General features: G+C 40.7%; 1 long non-coding RNA gene across 2 annotated transcripts; it reads left to right on the top strand.

Annotated features, from left to right (window-relative positions):
* The first annotated feature begins 6,490 nt into the window (after window positions 1-6,490).
* Window positions 6,491-12,596, top strand: LOC146618464 (uncharacterized). Of its 2 annotated transcripts, XR_014906781.1 has the most exons (5): window positions 6,491-6,654; window positions 6,731-6,865; window positions 10,408-10,548; window positions 10,692-10,976; window positions 12,317-12,596. It is a non-coding gene; the product is annotated as an uncharacterized LOC146618464 (long non-coding RNA). The 2 variants fall into 2 exon arrangements; XR_014906780.1 differs by lacking the exon at window positions 12,317-12,596 and having other exon boundaries at window positions 10,692-11,586.
* The last annotated feature ends 273 nt before the right edge of the window (window positions 12,597-12,869 follow it).

Here is a 12,869-nt window from a genome sequence, read left to right on the forward strand (position 1 = left end):
TGCAAAGGGCTTTTTTAGTGAGACGGGTGCTGTAAATGTCCTGGAGGGAGGGGAGAGAGACACCAATGATCCTCTCTGCAGCTCTCACTATGCGTGGGAGTGTAGTACTGTAGAATTTCAGGCATAAAAACGTGGTTTTCACAGACCTTGTCACAGGGTCTGAGTTGGAAGATTTTGGTAAAGCTTTGTCCCTGAGGTAGTTGAAAAACCCCAGTTGGGTAAAGCGTTTGGGTTTTTTTTGTTAACAGACATGCTTATCTATTTAGTTGGTGTTATTTTTTCAGCTAAATTTTTTAGTGCAATTAGCACTTTCAGCATCAATCCATAGCAATGTGTTGTATTTTTCACATTGTCTGTGTGTAAAATACATATGTAAGCATAGATTACACAAAGGATCCTGCACGCCAAGCTGGATACAAATAGAAATCCCTGGAAACAATTCTTTCTGCGCTTAAGAGCAGCTTCCTATTGCAACGCTGGAGGATTTGTCACCATTACTGGATACGCTGCAGAAGCACAGCAAAGCAGTGACTGTGTGGAGTCGAAAACTATTACACCAACTACACTACACAGTCACCCACATTACTCCCTCCAACAGAGGTGGACAACGTCTTTGGGACAACGTCACAGAACACAGAAACGTCACAGGGCTTTGGAGCGTGACGTTACATGAGGCGGGCCACGCCCCCCGCCGCCATCACAGTAGGCCAGACAAAGGATACAGCTTCAGCTATGGTACGTGTTGTGTAGTCGGTTGCAACGTTAGAGCTCACGATCGTGAAGGCAAGAAACTGGATTAATCTTTTCATCGTTTTCCATCCTGGCGGCAACGTGAGGGATCCCATGTATCCGATATCACCAAACAAAGACGCCAGGCATGGATTGCAGCGGTGAGACGAGCGGATATCGAGTTCCGTGCAATCCCCAGCTTTTTGTTGGTTTGCTCGCGGCATTTTCTCTCCGGTGAGTTCTAAAGTAATTCATATCACTATCCGATTGTTCAGTCTGACGTCACTAGCCGTGTCTGGGCCTAAACTCTGCTGCAGGTCCATATATCAAATGATCACTGTGGCATTACTGAGAGTTAAAACACTGTCTTAAGTCTTTCATCTTTAATAAAATTATCAGCGTTCTGCTCTACCAGGTGTAACAACTGAGTTAAACATCCAGGCATCCATGACAATGGAATTTATGACATATGAGTTAGAAGTTAGCAGCAAGTTAGCTCGCTAGCTTCTATCTAAATACAATATAGCATGTCCTGACTGCGGGGTTTTGGAAACAAATTAAAACGTACAGCTTTCTTATCACTTCCAACATAAATGAAGACAGAAAACTAAACAGCAGTGACATTTGTAGGGTTACTGAAGTTGGGCTAGCTGGTATATAATGATGTGCTACGTGACCGCTAGCGACACAGCTATGTTAGCATAATATAAACAGCTAACTTTTTTTCCACTCGATAAAAGTTAACGTGAGTGTTCTCGGTGGTCAGGAACAAATGTAATCGCATGGCAGGATGCTGTAAAAGGACCAAACTAAAAGGCTTTTAGTGGGGTTTTTTTCAATGCGCTGCGGTCATAGATAATGAGATAAAACATGCTAATGTGTGATGCTGCAGAACCACGTCATGTCGACTGAATAGCTTTTGATTTGGCATTATTGCAGGCAAACCAGCATATGAAATGGATGTAACAAATCCAGTGGTGATGGGAGTGACAGCGTCACGGAAGCTGAAGGGCAGACGAAGGACTGTGTGTGCAGTCAACAGGGCAGAGCAGAAATAAACCGGCTGTTGGAGGAGAACAGACTGCTTCGAGCACAGTTGCAAAAGACAGAGCTGAATGAAACTTTCTTAAAGGACGATACCGAAAAAGTAAGATATTACACTGGACTATATTGTTATGCAGTCTTAATGTCCCTCTTCAACACTGTCAAAGATTTCCTGCCAATATCGAAGAAACTGACAGGTTTCCAAATGCTCTTACTCACACTAATGCGTCTGAGACTTGATCTTCCAGTCCAGCATCTTTGTCATCTATTCCATGTGTCGCACAAAACACTGTCTTCTGTCTTCACCGATACCGTTGATGTTTTGGGCAGACTGACAGAAAGAAGGATGACCTCAAAAAGTGATATAGTCCAGACAGAGCTTACAAATGATGGGCCATTTGCTAAACCTGCAGCACACACTGCTTTCTATGTGAAAGAACCATTCTGTGAGAAAAACTCTACTGCTCATTTGATCTATGACCTCTGAAAAACAGTTCATGATTTCCATTACTATTCAATTATAAAAAAAAAGTACATTCCCTGGGTTATACAGCACTGATATGCAAAGCTTAATTGTATATCTGTAACTCTAGAACTGCAGTATTTATAGTTTTCTTAGTTTAATATTTCAATTTCATATTCTTCTTCTAAGTATAAAATCCCTTTTGTTATATTTGTCTCGTTAATTTAACTGAAATACACTGAAAATTGCTCACAAATTAAGGTTTATGTGTCAATACAAATGCAGGTTTTATTGCTGGGAGCTTCCCGTGATGCACTGACTATTTCTTCTTCCATGACACTAATGTTTTGTCTTTGCTTCATCATTTATGTACTGTACTGTATCCCCAGTTTTCCAGCGAGGGCTGCGTACATTTTGATTGCATTAACGTTTTTATCCAGCCTTTATGTGCAAGCTTGAGGCTATACTTTTACACTGTAGTGTAAAAGTATAGCCAATCAGAAGCTGCAAAATTCAAATGTAGTTACTGACAGGCCAAAGTGCAACAGGGAAGAGATTAAATGGGATCAAAGGGAGTGGCATTATAAATTCCTTCCTTCCTGAGATTCAAATCCTCCAATCAAAACGGTGCCAGCAATGCAAAGACAGATTTCTTTAAAAGATTGGACACAATAACAAAGTCAGTCGTTTATTTATTAAAGCACTGTTAATAATTTTAGTTGCTGCTATTTCAAATAAATGTTTGGTACAACAAATTTCTCTGTGTTCTGTCTCAGGCTTTATTCGGGCCCTGGTACTAGAGCTATGGTCTGTTCTTGAGTGCAGCAGTGACGACATCAGAGTGGTCCGTCCCAAACCAACTCCCATTGACCCCACAGATAGGAGTTGCATTAAGGTATTGTATGTATGTGCGTGCGTGTGTGTGTGAGAGAGAGAGGGAGAAGGAGAAACTTCCTGGAGCCCACAATGCCCCAATTTTTAGATATCTACATAATAGTACAGACACAGATCTCTTAGAAGTTTTGCTTTTCCATCATGTTTTTAGCTCACTGGTTACAAAGGTGTTTAAATTGATTAAAATTAAATTGATTCCAATTATTATTAACCCAGGACTCAGAATAGTGGTCCATGTGTTGCTGTGATACCAGCAGCCATGTAGAAAATTCACTTGTGAATATTCATATTTAAGAAACTGGCAATAGTGATTTTGTTAACAAGAAAGGCCTTTTGCTGATTGGTTTATGGGTGTCTGGGCAAATAAGCCTTACTTTCATAAGACTGCATTTTTAGTTATGTTTTTGGCAGAATTTCTCTCAGGAAAGCTTCAACAAGCTCCAGCGTGAGCCTGTCTGTGTGTGTCTGATGCTTGGCCTCTGACAGCAGCCAAGTCATCTCTCTCAGAGAGACTAGCCAAGTGAATACGGACAGCCAGTGATGTGTAAACTGTGTCCTGCCACAGGCGACTTTAAAGTCTGCCTTATCAGTGGGTTATACATATATGCTGAGGTCAAAGGAAAACTAAATATACACACACCAGCACTTTGGTGAATTAACTCGAGTCTTTGCTTTAATCTGTGCTAAGTACAGTAGGAGGTTTGGTAGTACATATGAAGATAAGTTCACACATGCACAGAAACATCAGAAGACACATGAAAGTATAGATATTTCTATTTTAGAAAAAAAAATCCATCTTATCTTGTTTTTTTCTTTACGTTTCTTTGAAGCTGTTTAATATAATCTAAGTTGTAGCTCGTTTGTGCAAGTGTCTCTCTTTTTTTCCTTTGATGCTTTTGATGATATGTTTTCCCTGTTCTACCAGACCCAGTGAAAAATGCAGGGAGCTTTCCTCTAGTTTAATATTCTTCAGGCTGCAATAGGTTTCTGCTCAACCACTCTGCTCAGAATATATGTCTTATTCAGTTTTGAGAGTGTGGTAAACCATGTTTTATCTTTGCAATCATAAATTCTTTTTACATTTTGTTTTGCTTTGAATACTACAGATATTATTTGTCATATTATCGGTAGTGTTTGTAGTTGAATAGTGTTATATTATTATTATGTGTTAGGATTTGATCAATCCATGACGTGCACAAATGCATTCACAATGGTCTTTAAAAGCAAATACATTTTTTCTCTCTAACAGCTGCTGTATTTACTTTCCTCTTCAGTCCTTCCTGTACTTGGTCAACCTCCTCTCCTCTTCCCAGTCGGTGTGGCAACTGCTGGGCCGACAGTCTTTGGCCAACAAAAGCGAATACACCCTGAGGGAGATGCCAACCTCCATACCTGTAAGTGTTTTTCTTCTTCTTCTTTTCCACACACTGCAGTTTTTTTTGTCATCCATCTGAGGGCATGTTTGCACTTTTTATTTGGCCTCCAAACACCACCCACCCATTTGTTTTACTTCAAACGCATTCAAATAAACCCTCTCACACTGAGACTGATATACGTTCTCCACCTTACCCATTGTAAATTTCCACACAGTTTTCGTTTTGCACCCTATCCGGTGCATTCTTGTTCAAAGCCTCTCATTTTACTCCACAGGATTTGATTGACAGACTGATTGCCGTGAATTCGGATGGGAAGATTCATTCTCTTTTCCACTACGAAGAGAGTCACACATTCGGCCTAAGGTGGGATTCTTTTTTTTTTTCATATTACTTAACATCAGTGGGGAAGTACACGATATCAGATTATCACCTGGTGACTGCACACACACTTCAGCCTCTGGCAATAGGAGACTGGCATGGTTCTTTATACTTTGATTACCCAGCATTGAAAGGCTGATGAAAGGATTTCTCTGGATAAGAGAGAAATAAGCTTGTGTGTGTGTGTGTGTGTGTGTGTGTGTGTGTGTGTGTGTGTGTGTGTGCTTGTGTAAATACTCACATCAGCCTGTACTTTGCATTCTGTGAGAGCCGTATAAAATACAGCAATGCATAAGTGTTTTGAATGAATAGAAATGTGACACATGAGAAGGTGTGTCTGTGACTGTTCCTGTATAACTTATTTTCAGACTAGTTAACAAGTTATGCTCCGGTCATTTGATGTTACCAAGATAGATGTCCTTTTGTAATATAGTTAAATTTTCTTTGTACATTTCATTTATCCAACATCATACATTAAGCCAAGAAGAGTTCATTATACTAACAAGAGGTATCAACGCTGGGCCAAAGTGCAGCACGTGGTTAAAGTTTGTAATCCAGCCGGGGTGTAAATATCACTCAGCAGCCAGTCGCAGAGATGAAGCAGGCAGCATCAACACATAAATCTACTCTACCCGGCTTAAATCAAAAGACCACCTCTGACTGAAAAGCTGTAGATTTTACTTTTTTGCACAAATTAATTCAGATTCACACTAATTCTGTTCACAGCTCCAACAAAATGAGGAAGAGGAGGGGGATGAAAGTCGAGGAGAAGGAAGTTTAGGATGAGGAGGAAGAAAAGCAGCAGGAGCATCTTTAGGGATCCCTATGATGTCATTGAGGTTTATTTCATTAATATTGTCCTCTCACAAAGAAAGATGACTTGTTTTAGTTCACCTACCTACTTCCTGTATTAAATAGTGATGTGCAAAATGTTGTGGAAAACCACGGAGCAGGCACGTATAGTGCATCTGCAGGTAAATGAACATCAGATCTCTCAGACTAAAATCTGTATTATACTTTTAGTCTTAAGAACATATGTTGTATATTTATCACCCTTATGATAAAACCCATGTCAGCCATTGGTTTATGGACTTTGTATTTAGAAGCCTCAACATTTGCTTTATTGCTATCGCTATGTTGTTTTTTGTGAGCCTTTTAGGACCATATTAGGACGAGGGATCAGAATCTGGAGTCGTGCACACTACTGTTTCATTTAGCGTGTATCCATAAGATTTGTGCAGCAGATCCAAGTTGTGCCTTGAAAACAGGAAGGTTGTCTGCATAGAGGAGAACTTTAATAGCAGGCTTGTACAAAGTGAGGCTTTGTGCTCACATTTGCTGCAAACACTCGTTTTAATTCTGTTACCCTGTTTTGATGCAGAATTGAGTTGAAATCAGGCACCTTCTGTTTTATTGTGTTCTTGTGAATTGATTGTGTATCGCATACATTTGATTTGACTTTCTGCGAGACAACAGTCGTCCGCTGGCCAAAAAAAGTTTTCCAAATACCTCCACGTGATCAAGCCTGGATTTAGAAAACAATAGCAAAAAAAATCTGCACCTCCTGCTTCACATGCAATTTGTGTTTGTGTGTTCAGAGGCGGCGGCGAGAGGGGAGACCTCGGCTCATCCAGCTGGAGAGCCTGACCAGGAGGAGTCGAACATTAACTCTGCTCTTCCAGGGCACCCTGCAGACTTGGCTGCTGGCATTGGCGAGGGAGTGCGGCCGCCGCTGGGATGACGTGAACGCCAATCATAGGTCGACTGCAGGTATGCGAGTCAGACCTTCTCAGGAGGGTTTCACTTTTCTCTCTTCTTTATAATTGACCCTTGTTTTCTCTCTCAGCTCCTTGTCTCAGAGTGGGAGGGATTTGAAGCACAAAGGGAGGAGCTTGTCGTTTGGTTGGCTGATATGGATGTCCACCTGAGTGAGGTTGACCAGCTGACAGGAAACACCTGTGAAAAACTGAAACAACTGCAGGTGTGGGGTTGTTTTGATATGACATATATTTGATATGATACATACGTCATCCTAAACTGGACTAACAAAGAACCATGAGTCCAACATGAAACTTACCTTGCATAAGCAGGGCTCGCAAAATTTCAAAATCCCTGGTAGCCCTTCGGGCAGGCACTCTTCAGTTTTTGGTAGCCCAAAATAAATTTAAGAAGCCCAAATAAAAAAATAAAAAAGAGGACAATTTTTAGATTGATGTTTTGTTTACTTTACAATATTGTAAAGGAAACAAAACATCAATCTAAAAATATTTAAAACACAAATTACAACAACAATTTCAACCATCAACTCAAATATTTGGTTCTAATTGAACAGAAATTTCTATGAACTTGCAAGAACTGTGTAGGACATGAAACAGTGTGTGTCAGATCCTGAATTTGAAATTTCCACTGAAATCACGGGTAAGAGGCAAGTGGAACCAAGCTGACTTCTGCTAAATGGGTCAAACTGGGCAGAAAGTACACAAACACATAACATCCTTATAGAATATGATGTAACACTATAGATCAACTTACCTCAGAATATATAAAGCATATAAACAATTACAGCAATATGATGCAACAAACACAGCAGTGCTACTAATCCAAAATACTCATAGAACTTCATAGAACTGAAACAAACATTTATTTTTAGGCCTTCGTCGCGTCGCTGTGACGTAATCGGCCTTAAAATGTGGCCTTTAAGGCTGCAGACCCTGAATTGGGATACAGCCTCTGAATCGCTGCATCTTGTAGCTGTGTCGTCTTAAATTGGTCATGTGATTTTGACGCGCCGACGCGTCCGGCAACCCCAGAGGTTTAACTTAATATTTAAGTGTCTCTTGGTTTTAGACTAGTTGTTTAGTCTAATTTGATGTTTTAAACCAGAAAAGGAAGAAGAGGGCTTAGAATTACAGGTAAGAACTGCTCAGTGGTATGTGATAAACTGTAAATGTAAAGCTTACAGGTCAGTCCTCATGTTTTTAAATCAGATTTTGAGTCTGTACATGGCACATTATGCTTTTGCATGTTGTGAAATGTGCTGCAAAACAAACTGAGGTAAACTAACTGGTTTACTGTGATGGATTTAAAGTGTGTGTGACTGGTGCGCAGTGGCTGTGGTGCTCACGGTCAGAGTTCAGTCACAAAGAGGGTAACAGAGATGAATTTAAAGTTAAGGTGATGGTGCTTAGATTCATTCACAGACTGAAACCTTCACACCAACTTTATCCTGTGTCTCTTAGTTTTAGACTAGTTGTTTAGTCTATTTTGATGTTTTAAACCATATCACAGGGTTTTTACTTCACCATTTACGGGGTTTTAACAAGCAAACAAAAGACAGATCGTGATGTTTGAAAATGTTTTGGAAATATTCTTTAAAGATTAGATGTAAAATACGCAGAGGATAAATTCAATTGGTTTATTAGTTTATTACATAAGTTGAAAAAAAGTTAAACAAGTAAATAAAGAAACAACGTAAAAGAAAAGTAAACAAAACAAATCGGTAAATAAAGGAAAATGGTAATAAGAAGGGAAAAAAAAAAGAAAAGAGAAAACCCCAACAATCCCCTCTGAGCAAGCACTAGGCGACAGTGGGGAAGAAAAACTGCCTTTAAACGGGCAGAAACTTCCGGCAGAACCAGGCTCACGAGGGGCAGTCAACTGCCGGGACTGGTTGGGGTGAAAAAAGATGAAGGAGAGAGGGAAGAAGTGTTAGGAGAGAAGGGGAGAGGAGAGGTGAAAATTAAGATGGAACAGAGGTGGAGGGAGACAAGGTGACGTCAGCAGTAGAAAAAATAGAAAAAGTAGAAAAAGCAGGAGTGTCCCTCCTCCAGAAGAAGCGGAAACGTTTTTTCTTCTTTTCCATGAGCTTTTCCACGACCACTTTTTTCTCTAGGATGAGGGTTCTCAACTGATCGGTTGTTTCTTCAACTTCCTTCTCAAGTTTCTGGCATCTTTGCTCCATTTCTTTTAATAGATTGCACTTGTCTGTATTTTGCTGTTGTTTTTCCTCGTGCATCTTTTCTAACTGCTCATTTCTTCTTGTGATTTCTTGAAGCTTACGCTGCAGGTCTTCATTTATTTTCTCTTGTTGCTGCTTTTGTGCAAGCATTTCAGCGTTTTCGCGCTTCAAGTTGTCTGAGTCCTGGAGAATACGTTTTTTTTCTTCTTCCTGTTGCTCTTTCTCTTGAAGAAGCTCTTTATTTTTGCACTCTGTTTCATCCAGCCTGACTTTCAGCACTTCGTATTTTTTCTTTATGCCTTTGAGTTGGTCCTGCATTTGTGTGACCCCTTCCTTTTTCTGTCCGAGGATTTGTGCAGTTTGTTCCATAGCTTCATCAAGCGTTCCTTGGAGCGCCTGATTCTTTTGCTCCATGTTTTGGAGATCCCTTTGCATCTCCCCAATAGTAGCATTCGCGCGTTGAAGCTGGGCAGACGTTTCTTTTAATTCAGCACTCTTTGTCTTGTTTTCCTTCATCAGGAACTAAAGTCAGGACACATACTCACGGAGAGGCAGCTTTTCAGTGGTATGGTCCTCGTCTGTGGAACAGCCTGCCGGAGGAGCTCAGGGCCGCAGAGAACGTACATGTTTTTAAGAACAGGCTCAAGACCCACCTTTTTAATTTAGCTTTTACTTAGCGTTTATTTATTTTTTATGCTTATTTATTCTATCCTGTTATTCTATTATTAATTTAGGATTTACCTAATATTTTTTGATTTTATTCTTATTCATTTTTTAATCTTCTTACTCTATTTATATTTATATTTATATTGTATCCTGTTCTTATTTATTTTATCATTTTACCCTGTATATATCGTATTGCATCATATCTCCAGTGTTTCCTCGGAGGGCGCTCTCTGCACCGGGGCTGTTATTGACCGTGGCTGCTGGTCTCTGGGGTCCTCTCAGCCTGGTTGGGGGGCTCCTTGGCCTCCCTCCTGCTGTGTGCCCAGCCCGGAGGCTGCGGTCTGTGACCGGCTCCCGGTGCAGACGGCTCTCTGTTATAATGTTTCCTCACTTGGCTCATGCGAGCCCAGCCCAATTCTCTTTAAGTGTGCGCGTGTGTGTGTGTGGGTGGGGGTGGGGGGATATATGTGTATTGAGAGTGTGGGGAGTGAGTTGGAGGGTGGGGTGGGCTGCTTTTAACTATGTAAAGCACTTTGTGCTACATTTTTTCTGTATGAAAAGTGCTTTATAAATAAAGATTGATTGATTGATTTGTAGGGTTACTGAAGTTGGGCTAGTTGTTATATAATGATGACCGCTAGCAACACAGCTATGTTAGCACAATATAAACACGCTAACTTTTTTTCCACTCGATAAAAGTTAACGTGAGTGTTCTCGGTGGTCAGGAACAAATGTAATCGCATGGCAGGATGCTGTAAAAGGACCAAACTAAAAGGCTTTTAGTGTTTTTTTTTTTCAATGCGCTGCGGTCATAGATAATGAGATAAAACATGCTAATGTGTGATGCTGCAGAACCACGTCATGTCGACTGAGTAGCTTTTGATTTGGCATTATTGCAGGCAAACCAGCATATGAAATGGATGTAACAAATCCAGACTGGGCACCAACACTGCACATGGGGCACGACGACAAACCTGTGTCAGACTCGGACCGGCACGCAAGGCGTATGCAACGGAAGCGAAAAAGAGCACCCATTGCAGGTAAACACCCCCCTCTGAAAACATACTAAATTGCTCTTATGGTACACTAATCCGCACATAACTTAAAGATGAATCACACACCTGTCATTGGAATATTGGTGTACATTAACCTTAAGTCTATGCACTATTTTTTTATCTTACAGGCTTGATGATCGATGAAGGTCTGACAGAAGAACAACAACCATGTCATGGAGGCAGTGGACAGCAGTTGTGTTGGACAAGTGGAGGTTGACGTACCAGCTGCAAATGTGGACAGTGGTGATGGGAGTGACAGCGTCACGGAAGCTGAAGGGCAGACGAAGGACTGTGTGTGCAGTCAACAGGGCAGAGCAGAAATAAACCGGCTGTTGGAGGAGAACAGACTGCTTCGAGCACAGTTGCAAAAGACAGAGCTGAATGAAACTTTCTTAAAGGACGATACCGAAAAAGTAAGATATTACACTGGACTATATTGTTATGCAGTCTTAATGTCCCTCTTCAACACTGTCAAAGATTTCCTGCCAATATCGAAGAAACTGACAGGTTTCCAAATGCTCTTACTCACACTAATGCGTCTGAGACTTGATCTTCCAGTCCAGCATCTTTGTCATCTATTCCATGTGTCGCACAAAACACTGTCTTCTGTCTTCACCGATACCATTGATGTTTTGTATGCCCACTTAGGAGCACTGGTGCACTGGCCTGAGAGGCACTGTCTGCAGGCGACAATGCCTCCACAGTTTACTGAAACTTTTGGAAAACGAGTAGCCATCATTGTTGACTGTTTTGAGATTCGAACAGAAAGACCATCTAATTTAAAGGCATGCGCACAAACATACTCTCATTACAAGGGTACACAGACCATAAAATACCTCATCGGGATTACACCCCATGGAGCTATTTCTTTCATTTCCAGGGGATGGGGGGGTCGTGCATAGAGCAGGGCGATATGGCCAAAAATATTTATCACGATATATATTTGAAAATTTGCGATAACGATATAACCGACGATATAATTGATGCGAGACAAAATACAACTCCACAACATTACTAGCGCAAAAAGACAACCTTCCATTTATTTTCACTTAAACAAGAAGCTGGTTTTTATGTACATTAAAGCTTTATAAAAATGTAACAGTGCAAATGCAAATTCCTTGCTGAAAGTTTAACCAAAAGGCATTTCCAGTAGAAATGGGCTGACATATTGTGATATTATTCTGTTATTATATGTTACCTTATATATGTAATCAAAGTAGTTGAATTAGAATACTGCTGTAGATCATATTATACCCTTTAATATAGAGTGTGTGATCTGTATGTAGTTTAGTTCTCGTTATACTTTTGAGTTAAAAGAACATATTCACTGATTAGTTTATTAGATAAGTGTGCATCACTCTGTATCCTTGATCTGCTGTGAATGTATTACATGCTTAATTGTTGAATCATGAAGAGAAGATTGTAAGCAGGAGACTCTGTGTCTAAGACAGGGGAGATAGACAGACCACATTCCATACCCCCACCTTACAGAAAAGCGGAGAGACAACTGCCGAGGTCATAACTTAGGAGCTGTAACAGAGAAAGAATGTGATGTTTTGGCTTTTACGACTAGGTGGGGGCCACTAGAGACTATAAAAAGCTGAGCAACCTGTCACCATTTTGAGACTTGCTGTGACCCTCTGCATGCAGCTCTCCCCATCATGATGGCTTAAATGCTCATAAGTGTTGAATTCTATGGAAATAAATGATTGTTGATTGAGCATTTATACACCGAGTATTGTCCTTCCTTCAGCCCAAAGATTCAAAGAATTGGGAGATTTCAACAACTTGGTGCCGTGTGACCCGGATCTTTGGTGTGCTGAGGAGGGGCAGATTTGGCTTTTTGGTGAGATCGTGGGGCGAGGTGAACAGAAGGCCGGCCTAAAACAGAAAGGTAAGCACAGCCTGTTGTATTATAAATACCAAATGTGCATATTGGGCTTTCCAAATTAATCTGTTCGCTGAGTCACATGTATTTTCACAGTAAATTTGTCGGTGTCTGGTTTTTGGCGCAAGATACTAACAACTAGAGCTGGGCGATATATCGAGTTTTTAAAAAATATCGATATATTTTTATACTAGATATAAGATCTGACAATATCCTTTATATCGATATAGTCTATGTTACGTTATAATTAAACTTGCGGAGCCGCAAGTTTGCCTCTCTTTCGTCCACTTTCGTCTTTACGCAACGTTACTCGGCCTCGTCTCTCCTTCACTGAACACAACTCCCCCTCCTCCCCCATCGCTTCACCTGCAGGAAGCAACAAGATGGACACGGCAAATCTCCTTTAACGAGTTACTGC

Source organism: Diplotaxodon limnothrissa, linkage group LG14 (assembly GCF_057381915.1).
Source record: "Diplotaxodon limnothrissa isolate DT_005_m linkage group LG14, D_limnothrissa_male_GT1.1, whole genome shotgun sequence".
Classification (NCBI taxonomy): Eukaryota; Metazoa; Chordata; class Actinopteri; order Cichliformes; family Cichlidae; genus Diplotaxodon; species Diplotaxodon limnothrissa.